The 12446-nt window shown below is 39.0% G+C and overlaps 1 long non-coding RNA gene across 1 annotated transcript; it reads left to right on the top strand.

Moving 5' to 3' along the window:
- The first annotated feature begins 220 nt into the window (after positions 1-220).
- Positions 221-12012, top strand: LOC113171595. The gene is made up of 2 exons (XR_003299715.1): positions 221-352; positions 10332-12012. It is a non-coding gene; the product is annotated as an uncharacterized LOC113171595 (long non-coding RNA).
- The last annotated feature ends 434 nt before the right edge of the window (positions 12013-12446 follow it).

Genomic DNA, 12446 nt, shown 5'->3' with positions numbered 1-12446 from the left:
CAGAAGTTTCCTCACTCCCTCCTCTGCTGTTATTTAAGGAAAACTTCAGTGTTTCCCTCTCTCTCTCTCTCTCTCTCTATCTCTCTGTGTCTCTCTCTCTCTTGCTGGGTGTGGTTTTCAAGAGGCAAACTTGTGTGAATGATGTGGACTCTCTATAGTCATAGCTTTGACTCAGTACACACCCTTAAACTTAAAGAGGAGTTCGGAGGAGGTGGAGCAAAGCAACGCTTGGAGCACAGTTTGAGTTTGGACTTGAACTCAGAGACTTATGCAGAGAACATGTACGTCCGCTGTGACCCATGTTGCCTTTGTGCTGCACTCTTTTGGATCTCACCAGTTTCAGCGTGTAGAGGTATCAGTGTTTTGTTTTTGTTTGTTTTTTTTGTTTTCATTAACTGTCTCTACTCATAGATGAGTGTGTGTGAGAATGAGAGCAATTTCTGCTTCCCTGACGTTTCAGAGGTATGCAAAGTTTGCATGTGTTGGCTTTTGTGAAGGTGAAAATGAAAGAGATTTTGGAGAGCTGTGCTTGTTTTATTATTGTTTTTTATATACTTGATTATCTGGACTACTTTCAAAAAGTTGACACAGTGTAAATCCAAAACATCTTTGTTATTTGCCATTTTCTTAATTTAAGATTTAGAATTATTATCATTACGTTTATAGACTTTGCACACCGAAAGTATTCCGAGTAGATTTATCACTTTAAAGTCATACAACCTTCACATATGTGCGTATTTGTTAGTTTATTTTCTTATTCTGTTTCTTTGTTGGACGTTTTAACAGGAGATATGTGCATGCGATGATTTGTGATATTGTAGAGCATAATACAGAATATAGAGAATGACCAGTTAAAATAACTTATCAGGAACTGTAAATATTACTCACTTCTGTTTCCCACTTGTAAACTTAATTTAATAGCTGAAATGAAAGCATAGGAGCGAGGGCCATGTCGATGCTTTTGACTACAGCACGTATAAACACAATAGACTACAGTAAATGAGTAAATATTAGTTAGGTCGGTGGTGTACGTGGCAGGCTTCAGGTTGTTGGACACTATGATTATAAATATTATAAGTTTTACTAATTACTTTCATTGCAGAGGTCACTTCTGCAATCAAATGTATTTCAAATTGTGGTATAACTGTTTCATTTATTTATTTATTTTTTTATTTTTTTGCCCAAACTCTAAAAGTTTCCATTGTGTTGCAATGAATCTTTTCTTTGGCCTCCTTCAGCTCTGCACATCAGTAAAAGACCAAAGAGGTTTTTACGTTAGGTGTCACTGGAGGTCAGTCCTGTTTAACTGTAACTGGAGCGACATATTCTCTCAAAGGGGATTTGGTAAATTCAGATGAACGTGCACGCAGAAAACTGAAATAACAGAACACAAAGCCCAGACCATGTGGCTTCTCGTCTCTTGCTCTCTTTCATTCTCACTCTGGCTTCCTTCCTCCTCTCCATACGTTAAATGTTGGCACAGATGCAGGAAGTAGCCCGCCTTTTCCACCTGTGATTACACACATTCACAAGTACGCTTACACACAGTGGGACACCCCCAACCCCCCCAGTCCACGGTTGCCCAATTGGCTTTACTAGTGTATCTGGGTTCCCTCAGTGAGCAGTAAAATTAAAAGTGATACTAACCAGAAAACTGAAGGAAAACACACCAAAGTCTGACTGAAAAGAAAAAAAAAAACACCACCTGCATCAGTCTATATGTCAGGGGGAGTGTGCTGACACAGTCCAGAGATGGTTTTATTTCTCTAACAAACTGAAGCACCGAACAAAGGCCTGGTAGGAACAGCAGCATGTTATCGTGACAAATTGCTGTTGACATGAAAATACGCCGTAATATGAAGCCTGGATGTAAACAACCGCAGCCTTCCCGGAGTGTGTGTCATATTACACACATTTGTTAATTTTGTTTTATGACCAAAAATGTCAGTTCTGTTTGACTGTAATACACAAAGGCTTTTACTATTTTATTTTTATTAGATAAAAATACAAAAATCATTACAGAAACCTTTCGTGTTTTGTACTTTCTTTGCAGCACACTGTTTTGCAAAACTGCTTTGCATCAGCTTTGGATCTAATAAAATACAACACATCGGTAGAGGTGTACTGAGACAATGTCCAGGCTTTCCTTATTGAATTTTATCGAGTCTGATATTTAATGTGCGCACTGCAAACCTGGCAAATGCTCCTAAATCAAATATGTCATGAGGCTGTTTTGCGGGTTACACTGTTTATAAACAGCAGCTTGAAAAATGATGAGAATAAAGTGATATTTAGACAAAAAAGACACCAGTAAGTATTCACAAACTAGACAAAGATTTAGTGTGGAAGTGGAATAACTGCATTTTACACAAGTCAAATTAAATTGAATTAATGATAAAATAATAAAATATTAGGTTTAAAAGTCACACACACACACACACATAGGCTTAAGTCAGCAAGGTGCTATGAGGACAAGTCAGGGACTTACGAAGTGGGAAGTGAGGAAGAAGCACAGAGCGACGCTGACAATGACTGGGAGAGGCAAGCTCGGAGAAAGAGATTGTAAGAGCTTTAGAGTGAAAGATCCAAGACTGAAAGCAAAGCAAAGTGGGGAAAAATGGAGGAAAACAAAGATGAAAGACTAATTCTAGACGGCAGTGGAGAGTGTGAGAGGATTTGTTCTCCTCAGTCTTGTTTACAGGAAGTTCTTTTAAAGTTCCACAGATGGCTGCATTCACAGTAAGGCTTTTTACTGCATTTTTCCAAGGCCCATAAACTCCCTATACCTTCATTTATGTGTGGGAAAGCATGATAGCTGCTGCTGCTGCTGCTGCTGCTGCTGCTTGGCGGAAAGGTTGGTTTCATCTTGGGTTATTGTCAAAGTGGATTATGCTCTCACTGCAGGTCAGCAACTTTTGAAGAATTAATTTAGTCTTTGTCAGTGTCTGGATCGGTGTGTGCATTGGTGTCTGTGTGTGTTAGGGTGCGAGACGTTCCCACACACTTTACTTCATGTGTGTTGTTGTTTTTTTAAAGGTCTGTGCATAATTGCATCTTTTGACTGACTAACATACAGCAAACACATGACCACTAAAGATGTTTAACAATATGTTTTAGTTCAAGTTTGGGTTGGTAAGTCTGTATACAATTGTAGGGTGTGTAATTGTCTACGTTTGGCATGTTTGTAAGCTCCCTATACTTTTTATAGATTAAATGTTTAATTAAATGACTATATAATTACAGATTATAAATGCAGATTGATCAGCAATAAAAACAATGTTATGGTAATAATAGTAAAGCATTGCTTCGGTCTTCCAGTTCACGCTACGAGTCATGAGAGGTCTCTTTAAAAAGCTGCAAAAGTTTACGTTCTTACCTCTCTACATGCTATGGAGAGACTAAAGTTAAATGGCTGTTTTGCCTCCAGATTTGCTAGAGTGTGGGTCTGTAAGAGATTTAGTGGCCAAGGAGTTTTTGCAGAAGTGATTTCACTGCAATGGCCAAAACCTCAGCATTTGTTGTTGTTGTTGTTGTTGTTGTTGTTTGTTTGTTTACAGGCAAATGTAAACCATCCTATGGTTTATAATTGAGTTTAGTTATATTTAGTTTTATACATATGTTGACAATTGGGGTTTTATCTGGAAAAAAGATAGATGTTCCAGGTTATGTTTGGACGTTTGGAGGCTGAGTAACGAGTGCCAGAGGAGCTGTTAAACATGTATTTAATTATGGAATCATTATGTTCCAGTTGGAAAATAAACATCGTGAAATACTATTCTCCCAGCTTTTGATTTAAGTAACTAATAATAAGCACAGGGAGGAAAAAATACATTTTTTCCTCAAAAACATAAAAGATCAAAGAACATTTTTGATCTGTTTATTCTACTGAAATACGTTGTAATTGCCACGGAGTTATTGCTTTGTCAAAGTTTTATGATTGTAGAAACCTGATTCTCTATTACGACAGCCATAACCAGTTATAGACTGTCGTGTTGTTTAATGTGTTTAGCCAAAAGCTGCCACGCTTTCTTGTAGCTTACATCCCTGATTCCCAACAATGGAAACAGGGTAAGAGGCAAAATGATTGATTGAGTTAACAAATAAATCTACATATTGAATAAACTTGATTAATTGAGCACTTAGCTAAAAGTATTGGATAAATGGTTAAAATAGAAAGCTATTAAGCAGCTGACACACCCAAAAGTAATATCTAACAGGTAAATGGTTAGTTACAAGTGATGCATAAATAGTTAAATTCATAAAAACGTGTTAAATGACATTGAAAATGGTAAGACCAGTGTAGCCTAATGGATAATTTTCCAACATATTTAACTAAACACAATGGAATAATTGCTAAAATAGACAGCTAAATGTGTAAATGGTGACTTAGAGGGAATGGAGAAGTCATTAAAGACTGCTCACCAGTTAGCTAAAAATAATGAAGCCAGAGTTTATTTTGATACTGGGACATTTTAATTTTATTAAAATGTCCTTTCTAAATGCAGCTTTCTGATAAGTTAAAAATCGGTGGCAGAAAACAGCTGCTGGCTATCTGTAGTTTAATCACTGTGTCTCTGAAGCGCCTCTGTTAAAGTTTGCAGTCTGCTCATACGTCCTGTCTCGTCACTTTGACTTCCCTCTGTTAGGTCTTCCTGTGTCTGCCTCTCTCCGTGTGCTGCCCACTCTCCCCCTCTTCCTGCCTGTCACCCTGTCTTCTTTTCATGCCTCGGGCACAAGGCCAACTGTAACGTCGTCTGTGGAAACACTCCTAATTTCAAGATAAGGCAGTGCCTCCTTTGTCCGTGCTGACATGGACACTGTGGCGCCACCACATGAGCCACTTGTGGCTCTGGAGTGGAGCCACCTTAAGACGCTGACAACAGATTGACTTACTGATCCTCATCCAAAGCTTTGAACATGATGAGCAAAGAGACAAAACTGATCCTTCATCCAGAAGCTGAAGTTTTTCTAGTGCAGGTGACTGAACACAACACGTAGGTCAGACTACGATCAATCGACCATACGCAAGCCCCAGACAGACCCTGACCAATCATGTGTATCCTTGGCCTGGTCTCAGAAAAAGTGTCTAGCCAAAACACAGCACAGCTGAGTTAAAATCACGGGGTAATCACAAGAGAAGGACCCTGGCTGGTAGCTTCCCAGAGAGCGAGAAAGGTAAACTGAGGAGGAGCAGAGAGTGTTGGCAGTCGGTGGAGGCTCCCATACATGAGGCCAGTCTGTGTGTTGAGTGTTGGGTTAATGCATTCCCAGACAGAAGTGGCAGCTGCTAATGTTTGGGTGCCTCAGAAACAGAGTGTTTAAAGCTTGGACTTTACAGCACTCTGTCTTGCAAACATGCTTTTCTATTTGAACAAGGGTGTTGAGAGAAAGCAATTTTCTGCAAACTTTATAGGTGTCATTCTGAAGAACGCTTGTGACGGTTGTTATTTTCTGCTGAGATAGTTGCAAAGGCCAAGCAAAAGCCATTTAGGATGTAAGGGTTGTTGGCTTATATTGATTTCCTTTTTATCCATATAGTTTGTCTCAGAAGATTATTGCAGTTGCAATGAGAGGCCTCAATTTAAATTTAGCACTTTTCTCCCTTGATTAAACAAATGTCACAACAGTGTAACAAAATATTTCATGAGGTAAAGGTTAAACATATGATAAGAACTTAATTTAGAGTCATTAGTCTAATCATCACATGCCGTCCATAAAAAATGCTGTCATGTGTTGGGATAGACAGCCCCTGCCCCTTCAGTCTGACTTGTAGCATGAAAAATGAAAGATGGAAAAACAGAGTGTGTGTGAAGGGTATTAGTCATACGTACTTCCTGCTGTTATTGAGTAGCTCAGGCGGTCTGGAGTTCAGCCAGGCCAATTGTTGCTCATTTAGCTGTCAAACAGCCACAGGCGAGGAGTGAACACATTGTGCACTGGTTGAAATGTAAGACTTTATTGTAATGTTGTCATGTGAGTATGTTTTTGGAGACATGTGATCAACCCTTTGAGGTTAAAATCAGGGATTTGGGTCTTTTATTTTTTGTTTTGTTTGGTTTTTTTCTAGTGTCAAATTGCTGTGTGGCACTTTAGGTGTGTCCAAAAATCCTGCAGATGGAACTGAAGGTTCAACAGCCCCAGTGTGCAGGTTTGTCACTCATGCCAGCATTAAATGCATTACAGTGGTACTGCATTAGTGCACATTACTGTCCAAAAATACCACTCTAGCTTGGCTGTTAACAGATGGAGAGAGTGTGAGGGAGATGGAAACATAGATGGAGACAAGCAGAGAGTACCAAACTATTGAGTTACCTTTACTGGCTGTCAAAGCCAAGCTCAGAAACAGACTAGCTTGGGGCTATTAATGTCAGCCAGCTGTGAATCCAGATAAACGAGATAGAGGACGAGAAAGTTTAGGATAGAGCCGAGAACTGCTGTGGCAAAGACATCAATCAGATTCCTAAATGTAATTATCACTAACGTAAAGCTGTTTTACCGATGAGGCATTGAGCTGCAGAAACAAGCTGTGAGCAAAACAAAGTCACACATCCTGCTTAGAAATGACACTAATGAATGAGAAAACAGTGAAGACATATGAAGACATGACATATGAAACAATGTGCAGAGAGATACAAAAGTGCCAAAAGCAACTACAGTCTGGTGATAAATATTTGGGTGCGTCGCTAAGAGCAACCAATTTCAGATACACTATCAAAAGATCCATTGTTAAATATCTTGATAAAAGCCATTCGAAGCTTGATAAATAATGTTCATTGCTGTAGTTTCCAGTAAGAATTGTTTGTTTTGTTCCTGAAGTTTGGAACATTTGTCAGTTGTCAGCGTGCAGGAATGAAATTAAGGAAGAAATTGTTATTTTTATTTTTTTATTGACACTTTCCTCCTATATTAATGTGGGGCAAGAAAGACAAAAAGAGAGATGATATGAGGTTAATGTCCCCAGCTGGATAATTCCAGAAACACTGGTGTTAAACTGCACATAAACAATAATCTGGGGCTTTCCAGTGCACCAGCAGGCCAAGACATATAATAGTAACATAATAACATTTTTATTATTATTTTTAAATTTGCCCCACCACCTGGTTGCCATCATTTACCAATGTACCAGAGAGAAAATTGTTTTTTATTTGAGTCAGTGGTTCGGAAAGTGATAATTACTGTGCGAGTGAGCGTATCCCTCAGCAGCCTTCAGCAGACTCAAACAGATTACCTTCCAAACACGTAAAGTACCTGCCCACCTCGCTCTCCACACAGATTTGAAACAAACTCTCGTTTGAATGAATCTGCATTAGCTATTCCAAACGTTCAGGCTAGAGTATCAGAGGCAGAGAGGAAGGCTGCCGTTTACTCTGGATTGGTCATTTCCCCTTCCATCAAACACTGTGTTGCGATGTATATTTGCAAAGGCCAGACACGTGCATGTCTTTACCACACGTAACCTGTGAAAAATGTTTAAATGGAGCTAAAGACAACAAACCATAGTGATTTATTAAAAATAATCTTTAAAATGATTCAAAAACTGTTTGTAGGTGATTAGATTTTAAAAAAAAATGTGCACACTGCAGAATTTATTACCACTAGGTTATAAGGTAAACGTTGGTTAAACCATTCCCTAAACCACCCTGAATACTTAAAATCAATCTAAACAGTCATATCATGTACTGTACCAATAAGCAGACTTTAAAAACGACTTACTTGTGGTGCCGCACCCAAACTGCAATAATTTATTAGTAATACTAGAAATTGCTGTAGATCAGACATTTCTAGTTATTAAATTGTATTTTTGCTCGCCTAAGTTGGCTTGTTGTTCTTTGAACGCCTGTATATAAAAGGGGAGGTTAGGATTTTTTAATAGGGTTTTTAATAGCGCCAAACTGAGGCACATCTGGAAAATGGGTAAAAAGGTGTTAGACTGAAAATTACAGCCCTGCTTTTAGAAGTTGGCAAATTCTATATTATTAGTAATGAAGTTGTTCGCAGAAGGAGATTCCAAATACGTAACTTTATCTATTGCGCTTATGTAGAAAAACAAATACAAATGGGCACGAACATATGGTAATAAACAGCGTGGAGAGGTGACATCCATTCTATGAAAAGATAATCCAACTAGTTGCAACCAAAAGTATGATTATTATTTACATTAGATAATAAAATATGAATAATATTGATAAAATGCTTTATTCTTTATTGTTTACTGATTTATACATATCTCATCCTCAAAATGAGTTCTCCTTGTGCTGCAGGTTTAATAGTCAGTTATAATCACACTCACTTTTGACTCTGCTAGGGGTGGCTATTCAGACTTTGGGCCTGTACCACCTCTGTCCACCCCTAGGACACCACCATTACATATATTCAGAAATTCAGATTCTCAGGACTTCTTTCTGTAACAAGGTTTCTACCAGCAGAATACTGCAGCCATGTTTGTGATGTTGTGTAAAATTACTTCGGCTGCTTCAGTGTGTGCATGGCTGCCGTGTGTGAGGGCAATGAAATACGAGGCGTGACTCCCTGACAATCAAACACACACACAGTTCTCCCCACTTCAAAACAGATGTATGCACAAGCTTGACTGATTACTCACACACACAATCTCACAGACATTCATCGACAACCTATACAGGTTTAGAATGCAGGTCTGTTTGTCCAGGTGCATCGCTGAAAGAAAACTAGTAAGCATGTGTGGTGTGTGGGTGTGCATGTGTTAGCGTTTAAAATCGTGTGTAAGAGTGTGTTTTCCCATAATTACATAGTGATGAGCGAGTGGATGTGCTCTACCATGTTGGCGTGCGCTCACACAGACACCTGCAGCGTATTCCCTCCCTGTCTGTTCTCACCTGCATCCTTCGCTCACCACACCATGCATCTTTTTTTTTTTTTCAAAGTCAGGGTCTGTGTTGTCATTCTTTCACTTTGAACCCCTCCTCCTCTTCTTCTGCAGCTCCTTCTTCCCAAATGAGGTGCTGAGTTGCTGGTTTGGCTGGAGGGATTCCTGGCAGAGTGATTTGATTGTGATGTAATGTAAATCACATTGCCAGGGATTTCCAACCAGCTCCACCTCAAACGCACGCCACTCTCCTACACATCATGGCTGATCAGCAACACCGACTTAGCATGAGTCATTGCCTTAGATCCTTTCCTGCACAGATAATGACAAATCCCTTGCCAGTTTAATTCGGCTGTATGATATCCATGGGTTGTAAAGCAACAGCTGAACGCGCTGGGCGATAGTTTTACTTTCTTACTTGTAGAGAGTTGGTGGAAAAGATCAGTAACACTTTCATGGTAAATATTAAACCATCGCCAGCAATGCTTTAGCTGAGATTAGCTGTCCTAAGCCAACAAAATCAATCTTAAATTTACTAATCAATATAATTATAGTCAGTTTTTTAATCCAATATAAGCCCAATCATAAAAACTACACTGTATGCTGTGGTTTTACAGGGGTTATGTGCTGGAAACTTTCTTGACTTTGCACAGTTACTCTTTAATTCTTCTCTTGTTGCTTAGCTTCATGGTCACAATGAGACTACAGGATGTTACTCTTCACTTTATATTTCAGTATTGAACAGATATAACTTGATCATGAGGTGAGAACGTGTTGGCACTGTGCAGATGCTGGCAGGTGGTCTACATGCTAAGCTAAGCTAACCAGGTTCTGGTGGTACAGACGCCAGAGCGGTGGCGTCTTTGGGATCTAACTCCCACCCGTGCGAATAAGAATATTTTCCTGAACCTATATTATAGTAGCATTAGCATCGGGCCACTTTTGCACACGTATAGAGAGTCACGTGCGTTCATTATGATTATTCAGAGTTTGGTGGAGGTGCAGGACTTGGCTCGCTCCGTGAACAGTTCAGTGAAAACCTGTGTTCACAGTGGCTAAGTTCCGCTCCTCACAAGCCTTTCCAGCTTTTAACGCCCACGGATAAACACAGCTGCTAGAAGTCAACATAGGATCAAAGGTTTTTTTAAAATGATGTGATGCAACAACCCAGTATGCAGCCATCGACTGCGTTTAGCGGATGATGACAGAAAATACTGTATTGTTTCGTGGTTCGTCTTCCCACTTTTCACTCACTAGACACTTTATGTGGTACATTTAGGTACATTACAATCTAATGCAACCCAACACAGCAGCTCTGCCATGAATTCTATTTTTAGGTTGTAAATAGGAAAGCCAAAACATTAGAAACAACTCTTGGCCTTGGTCTTTTACTGACATATTGACTATTGACTAACATTTAATAATTAATGCCTCAGATTTTCATCACTCTGCCTTTCTGATTCTCCTTGTTATCTTTTCTTGACAGCAGATGGAGGATTTTTTTTTTTTATTTGGTGCTTGCTCTGAGGAGTTGAGGACAAGGATCCTGAAAAAGGAGAGATGGGTAAGAGAGGAGGAGGGCAGGAGGCCTTATTCATACAGGAAGGAAGTACAGGAAATGTCCCATCGGGAAAACAAGTAGCAATGTAATTGTGGACCCTGAGCTCATTTACCGTCTGGGTGGTCATGAAGGAAAATCACTGACTGTGTGTGTGTGTGTGTGTGTGTGTGTGTGTGTGTTACTCATATAAGTAGGAAAAAATGACTTATAAATGGTGTTTGACTGCACAATGCTGCCACCATTGTTATTTGTAAGGAATCCTGGGATTTAAAGATGCTGCATGACTGTTAAACAAAACCAGACACAAAGGCCTTTTGGAAACAGGCATATTTATTTGAGTACTGCACGTATGCACAACATGTGCGTACTTTTGGATTACCTATATGTCAGTTCCCTTTGAGCGCCTTATATAGTGTAGTTTTTATGTTATGTATATTGAGACTGTCACACGACCGTTCTGTGCCAGAAAGAAGTGTATGTTTTACAACAACATTTATTATGTACTCAGGTGAAACACAAGCGTATTAAAACACGTTGTAAATGCTGGGTCAGTTTTAACATTGTGACTTCTATTCTATTTCTATAAGTTGTTATGAAATTATTACAAATAACACACACAACATTTCTTTTGCTCTTGTTACCACAATGTAGTACTAAATGCGGAACAAATATAAACTGTACTAACCGGAGTAACAAGAAAACTGAAATCCTGCCACTGAGTTATTTAAATGTGAAAGTGAAAATCTCTGTGGTGTGAAGAAATGTCTTTTGTAATTAAGTGAACTGACTCTTTAAACTGGATTTTTATTTTCCTTGTATTAACTGAACCAGAAGCGGTGAAAGATGAATGAAATAAACTTGTATGGTATCCTGTTGAGCATTACCTGTCCTATTTAATGTCCAGATTTCCTATGGCTGTTGTTTGCTTCCCCTTGTGGTGATAACAGGTTGATGCAGGTGCCTGGGCTTAACCTCCTGTGCCTACTGAGCTGATAACAGTTAGATGTTAAACAAGCACTGGCTCAGTTCAGCAGGAACCGGAGTTAGGCCCTCTAGAAACAACTAGGATTTTCTGTCCTGTGAAGATACCACACTATGTACAACAATAATCTGTGTGTGTAATTTGCCATATTCATTTTATTGCATCTGCTGTATCGCAAAAGCCTCAATAAGGCCACTTTTTAAGTAACAGTCGGAGTGTAATTATCTTTAATCATAGCTGCAGAATCACACAACTCCCATAAATGTACTCGCTCTATGAATTTAAACATGTCTGTGTTGGAGTGATGGAGGACATCTGCTTCTGTTGGTTTGGTATTACTGAAACATCACAGGAGCAGAGGTTTTCCAGTTGTATTCTTCACACCATGCTGCACAAATGTTTCAGGAAAACTCCTTTGAGTGTGATTCCAGCTATACAGAACATTTCAGTAATTTTTCATATGCTATCATTCAGCTTTTTGGGCACTTGGAGTACCCTGTCACACCTGCCCTTGAACACAACTAATTCATAAGAATATTAAATTAACACTACTAGTTTTATCTGAAGTACATTTTTCTGTAAAATCTTCTTGTATTTTTTACTTAAATAAAGGATCTGAATATGTCGTGCAGTGAAATCTATTGCTATCCAGTGTTAAATTGCATGAAAGATCACCATGCAGCATGGGAAAGATTTGCCAATTAAGAATACATCACTGCTCATCCACTCTTTCAGCAGCTCAAGGACTGACCTTATTAAGTCGAGTATTTGAATTTGATCACTAAAGATGGCAACAGAGATTCCCTCATGGGGAGATGCGGAAGTGAAGTGGTGTAGGCATAATGGAGTAAGAAGATGCATTGACTTGCAAGCATCTGCAAGCTGTGCGATGACTTCCTCATTTTATCGCCAAGCGTCTAATCAAATGATTAGTTATCAGACTAATATATAACGAAATAATGGTTAATTCTATGTCTACTTTATTTATTGTCCCTTCCGACAGCAGTTTAGCACAAGATAAATGCACAACAATGCCAACAAGAGCTCTTAAAAAATGT

Source organism: Anabas testudineus, chromosome 17, assembly GCF_900324465.2.
Source record: "Anabas testudineus chromosome 17, fAnaTes1.2, whole genome shotgun sequence".
In the NCBI taxonomy this organism is placed as follows: domain Eukaryota; kingdom Metazoa; phylum Chordata; class Actinopteri; order Anabantiformes; family Anabantidae; genus Anabas; species Anabas testudineus.
Note: the sequence above shows the minus strand (reverse complement) of the source record. Positions and strands in the feature narration are given on the sequence as shown.